Source organism: Castor canadensis, chromosome 4 (genome assembly GCF_047511655.1).
Source record: "Castor canadensis chromosome 4, mCasCan1.hap1v2, whole genome shotgun sequence".
NCBI classification, from domain to species: Eukaryota; Metazoa; Chordata; class Mammalia; order Rodentia; family Castoridae; genus Castor; species Castor canadensis.
In genome coordinates, this window is record NC_133389.1 from 100,756,369 (window position 1) to 100,765,075 (window position 8,707).

Here is an 8,707-nt window from a genome sequence, read left to right on the forward strand (position 1 = left end):
ATTAAATATTAATGTTTAATAACATTCAAATTTGTTTTAAAATATGCAAAATGATAAGTACAGGTCAAAATTGCCTTTTACTGTTTAGATAGATCTATTGTCCTTCAGTTATAGAAAAAATTATTCATGTAGGACAAGAGAACATGTATGACAATGAAGTATGAATGAGTAACCTAAAATTCATTCAAAAATTTAATGGACCATTTCTATGTACGTGACACTGTTCTTAAAAGAGAGGAAAATGACAGTGCTAGAAATATAATCTCCAACTCATGGATCTTATATTACTATTGGAAATAAGCTTATTAAAGTTTCCAACCTGTCAGCTTCAATTTCAGCTATTAGTTTTTCTTTTTACTATATTTTTCAAGTCAAGATCCAATGGAGGAGTAAAGGTAGCTGGAGTGTACCTCTCTTCTTTGCAATTCTATCATGATTCAGTATAATCATATTTACCTAGTTTTCTGGATAATTTTGAATGTTAATAAGACAATGTCTGAGATAAAATCCTCTGTGAAAGCATAATGTAAACTCAAGAATAATAGTTTATTGTTTCTCAAATGTTATATAAGATATTCAACTGAATCTGTTTTTAATTAAAAAAAATTATAAGCTAGAACAAACAAGATAGCAGATTGCAGATACCCCTACATTTCTGTGCCTCCATGAACCAGACATAAAATCTCAGGTATGTGATTACAAGGAAAGGGAGGCAAGTTAATAAGTCAGTAAAAGGCTAGATAACTAGTGGCTAGAGAAAAAAAATTAAAAATATCAAAATTTAGATCTGTAAAAGAAACAAAGAGAAAAGTTTGCTTGGGTGGACCCAGAGCAGCTTCATGGAAACAGGTACTGAGCAGCTCCATCCTTAGACTGTGCCAGCACTGCATATTGGTGGCAAGAGCCACTTGCATGCACAACGTTGTAAACTGCCTGGAGAGCTAAGCACAGGTAGACATGACTTAACCTGAAGAGACAGATGCCAACCTGTGATTGTGTCTTCCTATGCAGGACAGAAGGCAGGTACATGAAGAAGCAAGTCTTACAGAATTCCCTCTGACCAGCTATATCCCTAAGTCCACTGTGGAACTCACTATGTATATATTTTATATTTTATTTTGTATTTATAACAACCTGTAAGCTTCTCTGGACGAAGGACTGATCGGAGGCCATAGAGTCTTGCTTCAGGGTGGAAGGAATGTATACAGGGCCTGGGTCCCCAAACCAGGCAAATGACTGGCATGGGAGTGAGAAAGCCTACTGGAGTTCCCTCTAACTGGGTACATCCCCTAACCTACTGCACAGCCCAACATCTATACAACTGCCTATAAGTGTCCCTGCAAGTTGAGCTCTCAAGAGGTTATCAAAGCTGGTTCTGTCAGGAAGACGGTACCCAGCACCTGAGACCCTTCCCAGGGCAAGGACAGATACAGACATAAGGTAATTAGCTACAGTACTGACCACAATGCCCAGCTCTGCATAGACATGAGTGGAATGAGTTATTAACCTGTCAGTGTGAAAAGGATACATCAAACCAGAGGTCTATGTGGAAAAGGAAAATGTTTGCCGTAGACAAGCCAAAACTGCCATTGGATCCCCTATCCAAGGCAAGATGTGGGCTCTGAGAGTGAGCATAATTGGCAAAGTGCCCCCTGACCCACTAGCTGGCTTGGAGGCTTCTCCACTTTGCTCCCAACTTCTACTGGGACTGGATTTGTCCCAGTCACACCCCAAACCCCCCATCATAATTCCTCTCTCCAACCCCCAAGTAGCCAGCAATTGGGAATTGCTGCTCCTCCACAGAACCTTCCCTGTCTCATTCCAGCTGCTGCCCTAGGTCCAGAACCTTAACCAACCATGGAACGCTGCACCTAGGCTACACCCAGAAGGAAATATGAAGCAATCTCAGGCCCAGCAGGAATAAGTGAGTAAACACAACCGGAGGACCACGGAGAGAACACTGAGAGCCAGAGACTGGAGAAGACCTACTGCTGACAGAGCCCAACTGGCATACATTCTCTTCCTCCTTAACAATGAAGAAGTACTGACTTTTGTTTTTTCCATTTCTTTTAAAAATTTTTCTATTGGTAGTTAATTCTCCCTACTTTTAAAATTATTATTCCTAATTCATTCCATTCTTTTGCAATCTCTTACTATAGTATCTTTCTCCTTATAATCAAGCTATATTTCTGCACACTATCATTTTATCTTTTTTCACCTCACACACTTCACCACTTTCTCACTATCTTCCTTCCTTAACATTCCCCTTACTTTTACTGCTATTTTTAAAAATCCTATACCTATATTTTTTTCTAACCACTATAAGAATGCTAGTCCTTTTTATATATAACATTACAGGGAAGTGTCAGTTATGTTGCACTTGTTTACTACTTCATGGAAATATCTAGTTTGTCTTTGAATTGGTGAATTTGTTATTTCTAAGTTATACTTCCAGGTCAGTGTTTAGAAATAGCATATCAAACCTGCTATGACCCAGTCCTCCTGGAACATACAGAGTGATTCAACTGAAAGAATTTAGGTGATTAAAACCTCCAACCAACAACCTGAATTCTGATTAGTAAATCTAAGTGCAGAAACACAAAAAATGTAAAAAACAAGTAAACATGATAGCTAAAAATGAAAACAATCACACAAAAACTTGAATGACAATGAAGAGGATGAAATCTCAAATATTGAACTCAAAAGGATGACAAAATGGATGATCAACACAATTTAAGAAGATATGTATAAATACCTCAATGAATTCAAAGACAATAAATATAAATAGTTAAATTAATTCAAACAGGATACAAAACCCCCCACAGGTGAATAAAATAAGGAAGACAATGTAAAATATAAAAGGAAAATTTAATAAAGATGTAGAAATCCTTAAACAAATTGAAATCCTGGAAATGAAAATCTCTATAAGTCAAATAAAAAACTCAGTTGAAAGCCTCTTTAGTAAACTGAAACAAATGGAAAAGAATGTCAGGGCTAGATGACAAGGTAGCTATATTAGAAAAGTCAGTTGAAGAGAAAGAAAAAAATGAAGAAATATAAATGGAATATACAAGACCTCTTAGATACCATTAGAAGACCAAACCTATGAAAAATGGGCATAGATGAAGAGATGCAAGCTAAAGGCATAAGAAATAGAGTCAATAAAGCATAATAGACAAGTTCCCAAACCTTGAGAAGGAGATGTTCATCCCAGCATAGGAGGCTTTTAGGACTCTACACAGATAACACCAAAATAGAAACTCCTCATGTCATATTACAGTAAAAAAATTAAATATGCAGAATCAGGAAAAATATTGAAAGCTATAAGAGAGAACAGCTAAGTCATGTAGAAAGGTAAACCCTTAGAATAACAGAAGATTTCTTAATAGAAACTTTAAAAGCATGTCATAAAGTTATGTATTTCAAACCCTGAAAGAAGATAACTGCTGATCTAGATTAGTCCAGTCAAAAAAGCTATCTTTCATAATTAAAGGAGAAAGAAAACTCTTCCATGATTAAAAAAAAAGCCCTTCAGCAATTCATGAACTACTAAACCAGTACTGCTGAAGATGCTTAAGGGAATCCTACACAGAGAAGAGGAAGATAAATGCAACCATAAAAATACAAGGAAAAAAACAGATGAGCAAATGAGGAGAGAGAAGAATCAAACACTACAAAAACAACACCATGACAAGCATTAATGCATTTCAATAATAATAGCATTAATGGTCTCAATTTTCCAATCAAAAGACACAAACTGGTAAACTGGATTAAAAAAACAAGACTTGAGCACTTGTGTAAAAGAAACACAACTCACTGGCAAAGAAAAACAGAGAATGAAAATAAAAGGATGGGAAAAGATTTTTCAAGTGAATGAAGCTCAATAACAAAAAGGAATATCCATGTTCTGTCTGATAAAGCAGACTTCAAACAAAAATTAGAAGGGACAAAGAAGGTCACTACATATTGATAAATGGAACAATCCACCAGGAGGATAACAGTTTCAAACATTTATACACCAAATGACAATACACTCAAGTTCATGAAGAAAATCCTACTCTACTTAAAAACATATATAGACTCCTAGCACAATAATAGTAGGTGTCTTTAATACCCCATTTTCACTAATAAATAGGTCATTCAGTCAGAAAGTCAACAAAGAATCTTCAGAATTAAATAACACTATAAGTCAAATGTACTTAACAGGCATCTATGGAATATTCCACCCAAAGGCCATAGAAAGAATACACATTCTGTTCAGAAGCCCATGGAACTTTTTCCAAATCAGATAATATTTTAGATCATAAAGAGTTAACAAATACAAGAAAATAGAAAAAAACTTTTGCATTTTATCAGATAACAATAGAATAAAACTAGAAATCAAGAACAAGAGAAACTGCAGAAAATATTCAAACACATTGAGACTTATCGATACACTTTTGAATGATTAGTAAGTCATAGAAGAAACAAGGGATGAAATTAAAAAAATTCTTAGAATCAAATGAAAACGACAACACAAAGTATCAGGACCTTTGGTACAGAGCATAGGCAGTGCAAAGAGGAAAGTTTATACCTGAGTGCCTACATTAAAAAAATAGAGATCTCAAAAAATAACCTAAGGATGCACCTTAAGCTGTTAGAAACACAAGAACAAGTCAAACTCAAAAGCAGTAGATGGAAGTAAATAATATAGTTTAGTGCAGAAATGAATAAAATGGAGACTATAAATAAACAAAAACCAAAAAAGCATCAATGAAACAAAGCATTGGTTCTTTAAAAAGATAAACAAGATTGACAAACTCTTAGTAAACTAACCAAAAGAAAAAGGAAGAAGACCCAAATTAATAGAATTAAAGATCACAAAGCAGGCATCATTTTTTTTTATTTTATTATTCATATGTGCATACAAGGCTTGGGTCATTTCTCTCCCCTGCCCCCACCCCCTCCCTTACCACACTCCGCCCCCTCCCTCTCCCCTCCTCAATACCCAGCAGAAACTATTTTGCCCTTATTTCTAATTTTGTTGTAGAGAGAATATAAGCAATAATAAGAAGGAACAAGTGTTTTTGCTGGTTGAGATAAGGATAGCTATACAGGGCATTGACTCACATTGATTTCCTGTGCGTGGGTGTTACCTTCTAGGTTAATTCTTTTTGATCTAACCTTTTCTCTAGTTCCTAGTCCCCTTTTCCTATTGGCCTCAGTTGCTTTTAAGGTATCTGCTTTAGTTTCTCTGTGTTAAGGGCAACAAATGCTAGCTAATTTTTTAGTTGTCTTACCTATCCTCACCCCTCCCTTGTGTGATAAAGCTTTTATCATGTGCTCAAAGTCCAATCCCATTGTTGTGTTTGCCCTTGATCTAATGTCCACAAATGAGGGAGAACATATGATTTTTGGTCTTTTGGGTCAGGCTAACCTCACTCAGAATGATGTTCTCCAATTCCATCCATTTACCAGTGAATGATAACATTTCGTTCTTCTTCATGGCTGCATAAATTCCATTGTGTACAGATACCACATTTTCTTAATCCATTCGTCAGTGCTGGGGCATCTTGGCTGTTTCCATAACTTGGCTATTGTGAATAGCGCCACAATAAACATGGGTGTGCAGGTGCCTCTGGAGTAACCTGTGTCACATTCTTTTGGGTATATCCCCAAGAGTGGCATTGCTGGATCATATGGTAGATCAATGTTTAGCTTTTTAAGTAGCCTCCAAATTTTTTTCCAGAGTGGTTGTACCAGTTTACATTCCCACCAACAGTGTAAGAGGGTTCCTTTTTCCCCACATCCTCGCCAACACCTGTTGTTGGTTGTGTTGCTGATGATGGCTATTCTAACAGGGGTGAGGTGGAATCTTAGTGTGGTTTTAATTTGCATTTCCTTTATTGCTAGAGATGGTGAGCATTTTTTCATGTGTTTTTTGACCACTTGAATTTCTTCTTTTGAGAAAGTTCTGTTTAGTTCACTTGCCCATTTCTTTATTGGTTCATTAGTTTTGGGAGAATTTAGTTTTTTAAGTTCCCTATATATTCTGGTTATCAGTCCTTTGTCTGATGTGTAGCTGGCAAATATTTTCTCCCACTCTGTGGGTGTTCTCTTCAGTTTAGAGACCATTTCTTTTGATGAACAGAAGCTTTTTAGTTTTGTGAGGTCCCATTTATCTATGCTATCTCTTAGTTGCTGTGCTGCTGGGGTTTTGTTGAGAAAGTTCTTACCTATACCTACTAACTCCAGAGTATTTCCTACTCTTTCCTGTATCAACTTTAGAGTTTGTGGTCTGATATTAAGATTCTTGATCCATTTTGAGTTAATATTGGTATAGGGTGATATACATGGATCTAGTGTCAGTTTTTGCAGACTGCTAACCAGTTTTCCCAGTAGTTTTTTTGAAAAGGCTGCTATTTCTCCATTGTGTATTTTTAGCTCCTTTGTCAAAGACAAGTTGGTTATAGTTGTGTGGCTTCATATCTGGGTCCTCTATTCTGTTCCACTGGTCTTCATGTCTGTTTTTGTGCCAGTACCATGCTGTTTTTATCATTATTGCTTTGTAATACAGATTGAAGTCAGGTAATCGTGATACCTCCAGCATTGTTCTTTTGACTGAGTATTGCCTTGGCTATTGGTGGCCTCTTGTGTTTCCATATAAATTTCACGGTAGATTTTCCAATCTCTTTAATGAATGTCATTGGAATTTTGATGGGAATTGCATTAAACATGTAGATTACTTTTGGGAGTATAGATATTTTTACTATGTTGATTCTACCAATCCTTGAGCATGGGAGATCTCTCCATTTTCTATAGTATTCCTCAATCTCTTTCTTCAGAAGTGTATAGTTTTCCTTGTAGAGGTCATTTACATCTTTTGTTAGGTTTACACCTAGGTATTTGATTTTTTTTGAGGCTATTATAAATGGAATTGTTTTCATACATTCTTTTTCAGTTTGCTCATTGTTGGTGTATAGAAATGCTAATGATTTTTCTATGTTGATTTTATATCCAGCTACCTTGCTGTAGCTATTGATGATGTCTAGAAGCTTCTGAGTAGAGTTTTTTGGGTCTTTAAGGTATAGGATCATGTCATCTGCAAATAGGGATATTTTGACAGTTTCTTTACCTATTTGTATTCCTTTTATTCCTTCTTCTTGCCTAATTGCTCTGGCTAGGAATTCCAGTACTATGTTGAATAGGAGTGGAGATAGTGGGCATCCTTGTCTGGTTCCTGATTTTAGAGGGAATGATTTCAGTTTTTCTCCATCAAGTATAATGCTGGCTGTAGGCTTGTCATATATAGCTTTTATAATGTTGAGGTACTTTCCTTCTATTCCTAGTTTTCTTAGAGCTTTTATCATGAAATGGTGTTGGATCTTATCAAAGGCTTTTTCTGCATCTATTGAGATGATCAAGTGGTTTTTGTCTTTGCTTCTGTTAATGTGGTTTATTACGTTTATTGATTTTCATATGTTGAACCACCCCTGCATCCCTGGGATGAAGCCTGAAAGTAGGCATCATTAAAAATACCAATGAAATCCACAGGATAATTAGAGAATACCTTGAATACCTTTATTCTAATAGACAAAATCAACAAATTTATAGATGTATAGGACCCACCAAAATTGAGTCAAGAGGATATAAACCACCTAAACAGATCAATAACAAGCAATGATATTGAAATTGAAGCAGTAATAGTCTCTGCCTCCCCCCACAAAAAAAGTCCATGCCTAGATGGTTACACTGCTAAATTTTACCAGACATTTTAGAGAGAACTGACATCCGTGGTCCCCAAACTCTTCCCGAAAGTAGAAAGGGAAGGAACCTACCAAACTCATTCTATGGAGACAATATTAACGGGATACTAAAAACAGATAAGGACACAACAAAAAAGGAAGTTACTCTCAAACTTCCTCAATGAATTTAGGCCCAAAAATGCTCGGTAAAATATTTTCAAACTGAATTTAACATTAAAGGTGTCATACATCGTGATCAAGTTGGTCAAATTTCAGGGATGCAAGAATGTTTCAACATAAGGAAATCAATAAACATATTATAGCACCTAAATAAATAAAGGACATAAACCAGATTATCATCTCAATAGATGCAGAGAGGTCTTTAATGAAATTCAACATCATTTCATGATAAAATCCCTAAAAGAAATAGCAATAGAAGGAATCTACCTTAGTATAAGGTAGACTATGTAAAATAAACCTATATCAAACATTGCTCTAAATGGGGAAAAACTGAAACTATTTTAAGTCAGGGACAAGACATGTTCCACTCTGCCCACTCTTGTTCAGTATAGTGTTTTAATTCTTAGCCAGAACAATAAGGCAAGAGAAAGAAGTAAAAAGGATATAAATAGAAGAGGAAGAAGTCAAATTATTCCCATTTGCAGATGATATGATCCTATACTTAAAAGATAAGTGCAGCAAAAAACCATCTTACATCTAATAAACACTTTCAGCAAAGTAGTAGAATATAAAATCATCATTAAAAATCAGTAGATTATTTATATACTAATAATGAACAGACTAAGAAATTAGGGAAAAATATTCACTATATCTTCAAAAAATTTAATACCTAAGAATGAGTTTGATTAAGGTAGTGAAAGACCACTACAGTGAAAAACCATAAAATCTTGAGGAAAGTAATTCAAGACACTAGAAGATGTAAAGAACTCCATTGTTCATGGATTGGCGGAATTCATATTGTG